This window comes from Gossypium arboreum, chromosome 10 (assembly GCF_025698485.1).
Source record: "Gossypium arboreum isolate Shixiya-1 chromosome 10, ASM2569848v2, whole genome shotgun sequence".
Taxonomy (NCBI): Eukaryota; Viridiplantae; Streptophyta; class Magnoliopsida; order Malvales; family Malvaceae; genus Gossypium; species Gossypium arboreum.
The window spans coordinates 124,552,012-124,565,086 of NC_069079.1; the positions used below are offsets into that span (position 1 = coordinate 124,552,012).

The 13,075-nt window shown below is 36.6% G+C and overlaps 1 long non-coding RNA gene and 1 other non-coding gene across 2 annotated transcripts in view; one reads left to right on the forward strand and one right to left on the reverse strand.

Moving 5' to 3' along the window:
- LOC128282258 (uncharacterized) overlaps positions 1-13,075 on the forward strand; it is a 38,912-nt gene that overhangs the window by 12,239 nt on the left and 13,598 nt on the right. The window lies entirely within an intron of this gene.
- On the reverse strand, positions 6,187-6,292 carry LOC128282854 (small nucleolar RNA R71). The gene has a single exon (XR_008273207.1). It is a non-coding gene; the product is annotated as a small nucleolar RNA R71 (small nucleolar RNA).

Sequence of the window (13,075 nt, forward strand, 5' to 3'; positions counted from 1 at the left end):
TGCCCTTGTTCACATTGTTTTCTTGCTTATTTCATACCCAAACCGTCCAGCCATTAACCTTTGGGTCTAATTGCTCTTTAAATCCATCTTTTAAATACTTAAGCTATTTACTCACAATTTAACAAATTTTGTGCTATTTTCAATTTAGTCCTTTTAATTAGTTAGCCATCCAAACGTTAAAATTTTCTAACTAAACTTTAATACTAACTCAATGACACTCCATAAATATTTATAAAATATTTATAGCTCGATTTTCGACTTTGAGGTCTCGATACTTCATTTTTGACCCGTTTGACCTAATAAATTCTTTTAATTCACTAATTTCACCATTTCACAAATTCTTCTAAATTCTTACTTGACTCATAAATATTAAATTACTATCTTGTTCAATCTTATTTTTCGAATTTAGTGATCTCAAATCACCATATCCGACACCACTGAAAATTAGGCCGTTACAACTGCTCTAGGCACCCTAGCTTCCACCATGTATTTCCTGTTTCTTTCATTCTTGACTGCAAACAAATCCAATTCCTTCAAAGCTTTCATCTTGGAATCAGGATGTCAAGTTGTTTGATAAGTTTAAGGAAATGGAACATGGGTTTTCAAAACCAAAGGGAAAGGGAAAGGGAAAGGGAAAGGGAAGGGAAGGGATCGTATGGGTTCCAAGGTAAACCGATGAAAACGGCGTGTGTGAAAATGAAGTTTTGAGGATACCAATTTTAGAGGGAAATTTAGGGTTTCGAAGGGAGGGGAAATTTGGGAATAAAAAGGCGCCATTTTTTAAGTAAAATGATTTTTTACGATGTTTTTATAAAAAAACACTCTTATTGCTTATTTTTATAGTGTTTTGCACTAATTTCTATTTTATACATTTTATTTTTATATTTTATTTTTATTTATTATCAATGTTTTTATTTATTTATCAATGTTTTTTTAAATCTAATATTTAAATATATCAAATGGTTTAGATTAAATATTTTTGAAAATAAAAGTATTAATCTAAACCCTTAACCCTTAACCTTAAATTATAAAACATAAACCCTAAACTTTTACCCTTTAACGATTAAAGTTTAGCATATATTTTTATAATTTTGAAACGATTAAATAAAAAATTTTCCATTATTCAAAGGGATGAAGTGCAATTTTACCTTTAAAATTTTTAAAAATTTCAAAAAATCGAAATGAAAAATTTTTCATTTTAGAAAGGCAAAGACCCTTTCAACCCCCTACTTATGGCCGTAAATATATATTAATTATAGGGTTTAGGATTTAATTGAATATGATTCACTTGAGATTAACATACTACCCATGGCCATTAAACCTTAAACTATAAAACTATAAAACCCTAAATCATAGACCTTAAATCTTAAATATTAAACCCTAAACCCAAAAATAAATTTAATCAATATTAAGTATTGCTTCCGTAATTTATTATGAACATAAGCTTTTACATTAATATCTATGTATATACACATCAACATCCATATGATGTTTTTTGGGATTTAAGGTTTAGGGGTTATAGATTAATGTTTAGGGTTTTTTTGGGTTTAGGGGTTTAGGGGTTATATAGACTAGTGTCTATGATTTTTTAGGGGTTTAAGGTTTAGGGGTTTAAGGGTTTAGGGGTTAATATTAACCCTGAACCCATAACCCATAACCCATAACCCCTAACTCCTAAACTTTAAACCTCAACCCTTAAACCATAATTCATAAACCTTAAAATAGTAACTCATAAACCTTAAACCTTTAACCATATACCCTAAATTGTAAATCCTAAACTATAATGATTAATTGATTCAATATTTTTAAATTAACATTATCTCTTTTACAATTATATAAGAAAATATTTATCATATAAATTAAAAATACCAATTAACTAAACCCTAAACTCTTAATCCTTAATCTTTAAATCATAAACCCTAAATCCTAAAACATAAACTCTTAATCATAGACCCTTAACCCTTAACCCCTAAACCTTAAACCCCAACACTTAAACCATAATTTCTAAACCCATAATCCATAAAACTTAAAATAGTAACTCATAAACCTTAAACCCTTAACTACATGCCCTAAATCGTAAACCCAAAACTATAATGATAATTAATTCAATATTTTAAAATTAATATTATCTCTTTTACAATTATATAAGAAAATATTTAACATATGATGTGCATCGACATCCATGTGATATTTTTTAGGGTTTAGGGTTTTATGGGTTATAGTTTAATGTTTAGGAGTTTTTAGGGTTTACGGGTTTAGTGTTTTAGGGGTTATACATTAGTGTTTATTATTTTTTGGGGGTTTAAAGTTTTAAGGGTTATATGACTTTTAGCGGCGTTTTACAGAAAGCGCCGCTAATGCTTTGGTTTTTAGCGTCGTTTTACGGAAAGCGCCGCTAATGCTATGGTTTTTAGCGGCGTTTTATCGAAAGCGCCGCTAATGCTCCGGTTTTTAGCGGCGTTTTATCAAAAGCGCCGCTAATGCTCCGGTTTTTAGCGGCGTTTTATCAAAAACGCCGTTAATGCTCCGATTTTTAGCGGCGTTTTACCAAAAACGCCACTATTGCTCTGTTTTTAGCGGCGTTTTTGCTATTGCTCTGTTTTTAGCGGCTTTTTTTGTAAAACGCCGCTATTGCTCTGTGTTTTACAATTTTTGCGGTGTTTTTTGATAAAACGCCACTAAAAACACCGTTAAAGCCCTATATTCCTGTAGTGATGGTTTTCCTAAGGGTCTCGCTATAGAAAAAAGTTCTGAGGTTCGATCGCAAAGGTAAGCTAAGCGCTTGGTTTATTAGGTCGTACTGGTTTTTGAATCAAGTGGGGCCAGTTGCATATCAGTTAGAGCTACCTCCATAATTGGATCGTATATATGACGTGTTCCACTCTAGATGTTAAGACGCTACCGCTCTGATCTTACGCACATTGTGCCTATGGAGGAGATTAAGGTTAGGCCGGATGATAAGTTGTAATTTATACATATTTATACCCCATGCTTAACGTATTTTATGAATGATTTTTCCTTAGAATTAGTGAATTTGATGCTCCTAATGCCTTAATTTCATGTTTTACACTTAGGTACGCATAGGAGAGGGAAAGGAACGAGAAACGGGCCAAAAATGGAAAAAATGGGCCAAAGTACGAAATCAACATGGCCTGGACCTCCTCACACGGACAGCTTACACGGCCGTGTCAATTTGGCAGAATTGAAGCACGGCTCACACGGGTAGAATACATGCCTATGCCAATCTAATAGACTCGAACACGGCCTAAAATAATCGCACACGGGCGTGTCCCTGCCGAGCCTAAGTTGATTCCAATTCAGAAAAAGGCCACTTTTGAGGGTTCTTAGGCATTCCAAAGCCTATAAATACACCCCATAAGAGGAAAAGAAGGGAGACAGAGAATAGGAAGTGAGAAATTGCTCCGAGGAAGCTGATTGATCCATCTCAGAAGCCGGATTCACCATCAAGACTGAAGATCTCTCCTCAATTTCCCCTTCAGGAGTTTTGAGTTTTCTTTATGTTTTGTACTTTTTATTATTCTGGTATGTTTTCTTGTTTAGTTATGAACTAAACCCCTAAATACCTAAGGGGGATGAAACCTAAGACGAATATTATTATTATTTTCTGAATCGTATGATAAATATTTGACTAGTTCTTAATTATGTGTTCTTAATATCACTTCAAGTTACTACTCTTAGTTGGAGGAGGAATAGACCTTGACTAAGAGTAACTTTGTCATAATTAAGCAGGGTTGATTGCGCACCTAGAGATAGGGTGACAAGATTTTTCTGGATTAGGGTGAAACCTAATAAGGGAGCCCATAGATCGAGGTAATGTAATCCTAGGGTGTTAATTAGAGAAAATTATCGGTTATTCAACCTAGGGATCAGACGTTATTAGTCTTGAATAGGGATAATAACATAACTTAGGGATTTCTATGAAATAAGTTAAATGAATAAATCGTCCGGTTCGGAGCCAGAATAACAAGTAAAAGTCTAGGTGGATTTTTCCTTAGGAATTGTTCTTAATCAATCGTTTTCCCAAAAGTAATTTCCCAATCCTATTTTGATCGCGTGATTGTGTATGATAAGTTTTATAAATTTATAATGAATCATTCTTGAAACTAACTATTATCACGACATAGGCAAGTGTACCTATCGAACAATAGTATAGTTTTAGCAAGACTAGATTGTCGAACCCAAAGGACTAAAAGTACAAGTAACCACTGTCTTTCTATTATCTAGCCTAAGAAATAAAAGGGACTGTTTTAATTAACTAATTTAAACTAAGGAATTGCAGAAAGTAGATTTGGGAAATTACTTTTGGGGAAAAATGATTGATTGAGGCAATACCTAAGGAAAAATCCACTTAGACCCTTACTTGTTATTCTGGCTCTGAATCGGACGATGTATTCATTTAACTTATTCCGTAGAAATCCCTAAGTTATGTTATTATCCCTATTCAAGACTAATAACGTCTAATCCCTAGGTTGACTAATCGAGAGTTATCTCTAATTAACACCCTAAGGTTACATTAGCTCAATCTATGGATTCCCTTATTAGGTTTCACCCTAATCCGGCAAAATCTTGTCACCCTATCTCTAGGCGCGCAATCAACTTTGCTTAATTATGACAAAGTTACTTTTAGTCAGGGTCTATTCCTCCTCTAACTAAGAGTAGTAACTTAAAGTGATATCCTGAAATACCAAAGCAAGAATTAAGAACACATAATTAAGAACAAGTCAAATATTTATCATACGATTCAGAAATAATAACAAGGTTTGGTCATAGGTTTCATCCCCCTTAGGTATTTAGGGGTTTAGTTCATAACTAAACAAGAAAACATCTCAGAAGAAATAAGAATACAAAACATAAAGAAAACCCAAACCTCTTGAAGGGAAATTGAGGAGAGATCTTTAGTCTTGATGGTGAATTCGAAGCTGAGATATCCACACGCCCGTGTTGAGGTTGGTTTGGGCCGTGGTCGAGCCTGTTAGATAGGCACGGGCATGTGTGCTGCCCGTGTGAGGAAGCCCAGGCCGTGTTAATTCCGTACCTTCGCCCATTTTCTCTGTTTTTGGCCCGTTTCTAGTTCCTTTTGCTCTCATATGCTTACTTAAGGATAAAACATGAAATTAAGGCATTAGGAGCATCGAATTCACCAAATCTAGGGGAAAAATCATTCATAAATTACACTAAGCATGGGGTATAAATATGTATAAATTACGGTTTATCATATTTTTTGCAATTTCTTAGTTTAATTAGTTAGTTAAAACAAACCCCTTTAATTCTTAGGCTAGATAATAAAAAGACAGTCATTACTAGTACTTTTAGTCCTTTGGGTTCGACAATTCGGTCTTGCTAAAGCTATACTACTGTTCGATAAGTATACTTGCCTACGTCGTGATAATAGTTAGTTTTAAGAACGATTCATTATAAATTTATAAAACTTATCACGGAAAATCACGATCAAGTTTTTGGCACCGTTGCCGGGGACTAAAATATTAGGAACACTCAATTTTTATTACTTTAGCCATTTATTTTCTTGCAATTTAACTTTTTTTTATTTTACTAATTTTCTTTTTCTTTTTGCTGGCAGGTTCTTATAGTTTATGACTAGAAGAAACCCGTCGGGACCACTGTTTTTGATGAAGAAATTGATTGTACAGCTCGTAGAAACCGACGAGAAATCAGGCGTAGCTTAAGATACACAAAGGAAGAGCAAGAGGACGATATTTCAACTACAATCGAGGAGATGGCTGAAAATCAAGACAATCAGCTACCTCCAGCCATACCCGCTGAATTAGCAAATCAGAATCCTGCTCCTCGTATGATGTATGATTATACTAAACCTACATTAACAGGAACTGAGTCAAGTATAGTCAGGCCTGCTATTGCTGCAAATAATTTTGAACTGAAACCTAACACGATTCAAATGATACAGCAGTTTGTTCAGTTTGATGGTTTGCAGGATGAGAATCCCAACACTCACTTGGAGAATTTTCTGGAATTTTGCGACACTTTCAAAATTAATGGCGTTTCTGATGACGCCATTCGCCTTCGGTTATTCCCTTTTTCACTGAGGAACAAAGCTAAACAGTGGTTGAACTCATTACCACGAGGGTCCATCACTACTTGGGAACAAATGATTTTTACTAAAATATTTTCCGCCAGCAAAAACGGCTAAGTTGCATAATGATATTTCTTCTTTTGTGCAGATGGACTTAGAAACACTTTACGATGCATGGGAGAGATACAAGGACCTACTGCGGAGGTGCCCTCACCATGGGTCACCTCTATGGCTATAAGTTCAAACGTTCTACAATGGTGTGAACCCCTCAACAAGACAGATGATTGACGCAGCTGCTGGAGGAACCATCAACAACAAAACACCTGAAGAGGCTTATGAATTTATTGAAGAAATGTCACTGAATAACTATCAGTGGCAAGTCATGAGGACTAAGCCAACGAAAACAGCAGGCGTTTATAACGTCGACTCGGTTACTATGTTATCAAATCAGGTAAAACTTCTGAATAAAAAAATTGATGGTTTACTTGGTTCTACATAGGTACATCCAGTGACGAGGTGTGATTCAAGTGGAGGAGGTGTACATACAGAATATGAATCCTTCAATCCTACAACTGAAGAGGAACAAGTCAACTATATGGGTAACAATAACTTTAAATCTCAAAATAACCCATACAGTAATACTTATAATGCAAGTTGGAGGAACCACCCAAATTTCTCCTGGGGTGGTTGGGGGAATCAAAAGCCACAAAATCTTCAGGGTTTTCAACAACCACCTTATCAATAGGAAAAGAAACTGAACCTTGAGAAGATGCTATCCAAATTCATCTCAGTGTCAGAAACTCGTTTCTAGAATACTGAGACTACACTTAAAAATCAACAAGCATTGATCCAGGCGCTCGAGACCCAGATAGAGTCAGCTGTCCAAGCTAATATCCGAACGACCACAAGGTAGCTTGCCAAGTAATACTGAACCTAACCCAAGGGAACAGCTCAACGCAATTAATGTTTAAGATAAAGAATGATTCGTTGAGCCTGAGCTAGGACCGAGGCAAGAAAATATGGTGAGCAAAGTCATAATGAAAATAAAACGGTGAAGGTAGATTACAAACCTCGTGTGCCATACCCTAATGTGACAAGGAAAGACCGGTCAGACGAATAATTCGGTAAATTTCTTAAACTTTTGAAAAAATTATATAGTAACTTACCGTTTATTGAAGCTCTGTCGCAGATGCCGAATGCAATGAAATTTTTAAGAGAGCTTTTAGCAAACAAGCGAAAGTTGGACGAAGCGTCACATGTGGAGCTAAACGTAGTTTGCTCAGCTATTCTACAGAATAAGCTACCCCACAAATTGAAAAATCCAGAGAGTTTTACAATTCCTTGCTTAATTGGTAGTTTGGATGTGAATCATGCATTAGCTAATTTAGGGGCAATTATTAACGTCATGCCTTACAAAACGTTTAAACAACTAGGTCTTGGGAAACCTAAACAAACTAGGATGAGCATTCAATTGGCAGATAAAACTATAAGATTTCCTAGGGGCATTATTAAAGATGTACTAGTGAAAACAGATAAGTTCATATTTCCTGTGGATTTCGTTATTTTAGACATAGAGGAGGACAATAACACCCCTTTGATTTTAGGGCGGCCCTTTTTAGCAACTGCTAAAACAATTATTGATGTTAGCATAGGTGAGCTCACCCTTCATGTGGGAGACGAGACGATCACCCTTCAAGCTCATAATTCTGGCAACACATTGAATATTGAAGGTAATTGTCCACACCATTCTACTAAAACTGACAATATGACGTAACCTACTTTGCAGGAATTGAGTCTGAAAGAAGTACATGAGCCATGTTCAAGCAATAATAGAAGACCCAGTCATGAAGAATGAAGGCTACAAATCGAGAAGCTAGATGAATGGTGAGCACATAACCCGAGAAAACACGATAAACCAACACTACACCAGAATGAGCTCGATACCTCCCCAAATCTACTTAAGGTTGGAGATAAAGTATTACTAAATGTCGCAGATCCTCACATTGTCACAACCAACCCAAATGAAGAAACCCCTATTACAGTACTTAGTATTTTTCCATTCAACACAGTAGAGGTAAATCATCCCAAGTTCGGCACTTTTAAGGTAAACAACACCCGTCTAAAACCTTATTTTGATAAGATTGATAGCAGGAATGAGGAGTATGAACTCCTTAAACCACCATGACCATTCAACAGAGAGGTAAGTCGAGCTTAGACTATAAATAAGTACTTTTCGGGAGGCAACGCGAGCACTAACTGTATTAACTTTTTTAAATTTTAGTGTTTAACACCTGACATAGTAACGGAGCTCTTGAAAATAGGTTCACCATAGGGGCACGGCCAAGCACACGGGCGTGCTTAGGACCATATAGAAATAGTGCAAAGATTTTCTCAAAACACGGGCTACGATAAAATGCCACGGTCGTGCGACATGGCTGTGGGCGAACTTGTCAAAACAACACGAGCGTGCGACACGCCCGTGCCTTAGGACCATGGTCGAAACTGAGAAACTAGCACGGGCCAGCGATACGGCCATGTTTAACACCCGTGGTTGAACCTGTCGAATTAACAAGGGCGTGGGGCTTTCATACACGAACGTGGGAGAATCGAACGAAGCTAGACACGGTCGTGCGACACGGTCGTGTGCACCAATACGCCCGAGGTACACGGGCGTGTGTCGAATTTCAAACGCGCCAAAATAGGAAAAACGCAAAACACACGGGCTAAAATTGGGACACAGGGTGTGTCCCTTGGCCCTGTACCCCAAAATCTATAAATAAGTTGCACTATTCATTGTCATCCCCACTCAAAAACCCTAACCCTAGCCACTGCAAGTCCACACGGCCTCCTTGCCATGCCCGTGCGCTGCCTTCAACTACATTTTTGAAGCTTTTTCTCCTCTTCCTAGCATTTGTTTACTTCTTCCTTGTCTATTTTACTGATTTCTAGGGCTATTTATCATGATAATATGCAAGTTTTTGACTTTATTTCTATATTTTTATCATTTAAATGTCATAATCTAGAATATCCATTATCTTTTTCTCACCCATTGCATGATTTCTTTACTTCGTTTGATTAGTTAGAAGCAAATATGCATGATTAGGGTAGTTGAAACTTTCACCCCTTTTGTTTTGCTATTTTTTCATCCATATAATAGGTTACATTCTAGTCTTTATCATTTTTACTCATACCACAAGGCTCATGCTACAAAAATATGCCATTGAACTTAGTATTTTTAGTAATTGTGGTAGAACGTATTCATGGTTTTTCTTTTGAATTTAGTTGCATTTTACTTTGTCCAATTTTCAAGACGACTTAATGGTTCAAATTTTAGTTTTAATATGTCTTCGTCGCGAGGGAAGAAAGTCGTCGTCCCTGTCTCAAAGAAAAGGAAGGGAGCATCATCCTCATCAGGTCCTACCGCGGAAATTCGCCACTCATTCCTACAGTTTCCCAAAAGGACCCAAGAGGAACTCTTTCAGATACTACGTGCCTGACCTTTAACAGCAGGCCGCTGTATTGATTGGTCTGCCATCAAACAAATTCAGTTGGCTGATGCGATTCGGGCCCTCCTTACCACTGATCTATGGGAGCTATTTTTGGGGATCATCGAGCCGACATACTAAAAGTTAATGATGGAACTATGCTCCACGTTCTATCTTCAAATGATAATGACAAACTACGATGATCCCGGCACAGTCTAGTTTCGCTTAAGTAGATTAATCCACCAACTAAGCATCCCAAAATTCGGCACTGTATTGGTTCTTTATACCAAAGAGTTCAGAGAGGAGAATGACTTACATGCTCTAGACCCCCACATCTATCGTTCTCCCTCACGTTGCTGGGATGCCCTCGTCCCATGTTCAGCCACTTACGACCCCAGTCACACCAAGGTATCATCTCTCCCTCCATCCCTAAGGTACCTCCATTCTATTTTATCTCACACTTTAACAGGGCAGAGAAAGAGCACCGGCGTCGTCACTACCCACGACGTCTATTACTTATGGTGTATGTCAAACGGGTACATCATCGACCTCACCTACTTTATCGCCCTTGCCATACGCCACCAGACAGAGCGACATCGGAGGGGGGTCATCTCTATTGGTCCCTATGTGACTCGACTGGTATGACACGTCGGACTTCTCAACACCGCGGCTCAAGAATCATCTCTGACCCTTATTGGCCAGATGTTTCCACAAGGCATCTCGAGCATGCTTAGCATGAGGATGATCAAAAGACACCGAGGAACCTACCCTCTCCAATATCATCTCGCTCAATCTACCGAGGAGGAGGCTCCAGAGGACATTACTGATGATGTCCCTACCGAGTACAAGGACCCACCTTCCCAGCCACCACCACATTCTCGTCATGCGGCAGCTTCATACGCTGACATCTCTGAGTGCCTTAACAGATTCGAGCAGTAGTGTTTTCAAAGATTTTACAACATTGATGCTACTCTACAGCAGATTTGTCAACACCTCCATATCTCATCGCCAATCCCACCACGCGAACCATCCAGCGATGAAAATGTTTAGAAACTTTTATTTATTATTTTATGCTTCTATTTTTATTTTCATTTAAGACCATTTTTTATTTTTCTTTCATCTTATTTTTATTAGGATTTATAATTTTTATCTAACAATTTTTAATCTCGGCTATTCCTTTACGAGTAATTATTCTTCTTAATATCCCCTAAGCAGTTCTTGCTTTTATCACAGTTATAAAGAGCTCCAAAGCTCACAATCACTTAGGAACTTCAAACTCCATTGGAAAAGGTTATCCACAACTGCCTTGCCCTGCTCAATGACGAGATATAATATTCTTTTGGCACAGCACTGTGGTACCCAACCTCTACCACCGGAGTATCTTCCTCCACCTCCATAACTCCAAACTAGGACATTCATTCAACACTCATGAAGTTTTAATTCTCTTCCTATCTTATGATTTTATATTTTCCTATATATCTATCTTTGTACATTGAGGACAATGTACATCTTAAGCGTGGGGGGTAATCATTTCATTATTCGAAAAACCCCTAAATACTGCTTTGTTCTCTTGCAAATCTCTCATATCATATTTAGGATGAATTTTGATTGATTGATAATTTTATTGATATATCTTGAATTAAAACATAGCCATTCATGCATTGATTATTCAAACTTTAAGGCATTAGAAAATTAAGCATGATAAGTTGATTTTTAAGAATTTAAAATTTTAGGCTGTTTCCCCAAGTCTAGGTATTATCTTGAATTGAATCCCACAGGTTTAAACATCAAAAAATCCATAATTTTTGTGAGATTTTTTAGCCTTTTGAGCATCTATTAATTCTTTCATGCTCACTTTTATTATTGCTTTAAGTGTGTCAATATTGAATTGTTATTCTAGAACTTGCTTAATTATGCATGTCAAGACCACATTTTCTGATTTGATATGTTAAGATGATAGAGGCACTTAGGATTAACTCACTCATGCCATGAAAAGCCTACCTCCACGATTAACCCTTAGTAAACCCCTTTGAGCCTAACAAGCTATTCCTTGCATAACCCTCAATATTAACCCTTAATCTATTATTGTTGAAATCCCCTAAATTAATTTGATCCTTTTTTTTTTGTCAAGATTTGATTTGAATAAATTGCTTAGCTATGTCTTGTTCTTAATAGTTAGTTTATGATAATTTGACTTGTTCTTAAAAAAAATGTATATATATTAGTAGTAATCTTTTGTTTGTAAACTTCAGTATTCAAATTCTTTAGTCAGAAAAGAAGTTTTGTTGTATGCAAGTAATGATTAAATATTTTTCTAGTCAAGTAATTTTTCAAGTCAATCTCAATTCTAACCTTTTCTTTCAACTTGTGACCACACCCCCTAACCAAGCCTCGTTACAATCTTTTAAAGACCTTTTGATTGATGTATCATCTCGATTTATAGTGGTGGAGATTTGATTTTCATGCAAGCCTATGGTGATAACTTTTCATATTAACTGATGAGTGCTAATTTCATTGTCCTTAAACACTTTGAGTGATTTGAGTGAATCTTTGGTGAGGATGGTAAACTCTGTGAGGTTCCGAATCAATGATAACTACTTAGATGAAGGGAGATGCCTAAGTTTTTCATGATTAAATAATCAATTTGGAATGTTTGAAGCTTTATTGTTCTTTTAGTTGAATTCTCAATGTATGATTACTTATGAGATGGTTTGAGATATTATTGGTAGGAATTATAAGTTGAGAAAAAAGGAATTTTTAATTATGATTTGAGGATTTTGCTTGAGGACAAGCAAACGCTTAAGTGTGGGGGTATTTGATAAACCATAATTTATACATATTTATACCCTATGCTTAACGCATTTTATGAATGATTTTTCCTTAGAATTACTGAATTCGATGCTCCTAATGCCTTAATTTCATGTTTTACACTTAGGCAAGCATAGGAGGGCAAAAGGAATGAGAAACGGGCCAAAAACAGAGAAAATGGGCCAAAGTACGAAATCAACACGGCCTGGACCTCCTCACACAGGTAGAACACACGCCTATGCCAATCTAACAGGCTCGAACACGGCCTAAAATAATCACACACGGACGTGTCCCTGCCGAGCCTAAGTTGAGTCCAATTCAGAAAAGGCCACTTTTGAGGGTTCTTAGGTATTCCAAAGCCTATAAATACACCCCAGAAGAGGAAGAGAAGGGGGACGGAGAATAGGGAGTGAGAAATCACTCCGAAAAAGCCGATTGATCCATCTCAGAAGTCGAATTCACCATCAAGACTGAAGATCTCTCCTCAATTTCCCCTTCAGGAGTTTTGGGTTTTCTTTATGTTTTGTACTTTTTATTATTCTGAGATGTTTCATTGTTTAGTTATGAACTAAACCCTTAAATACCTAAGGGGGATGAAGCCTAAGTCGAATCTTGTTATTATTTTCTGAATCGTATGATAAATATTTGACTTGTTCTTAATTATGTGTTCTTGATTCTTGTTTTGGTATTTCAGGATATCACTTCAAGTTAC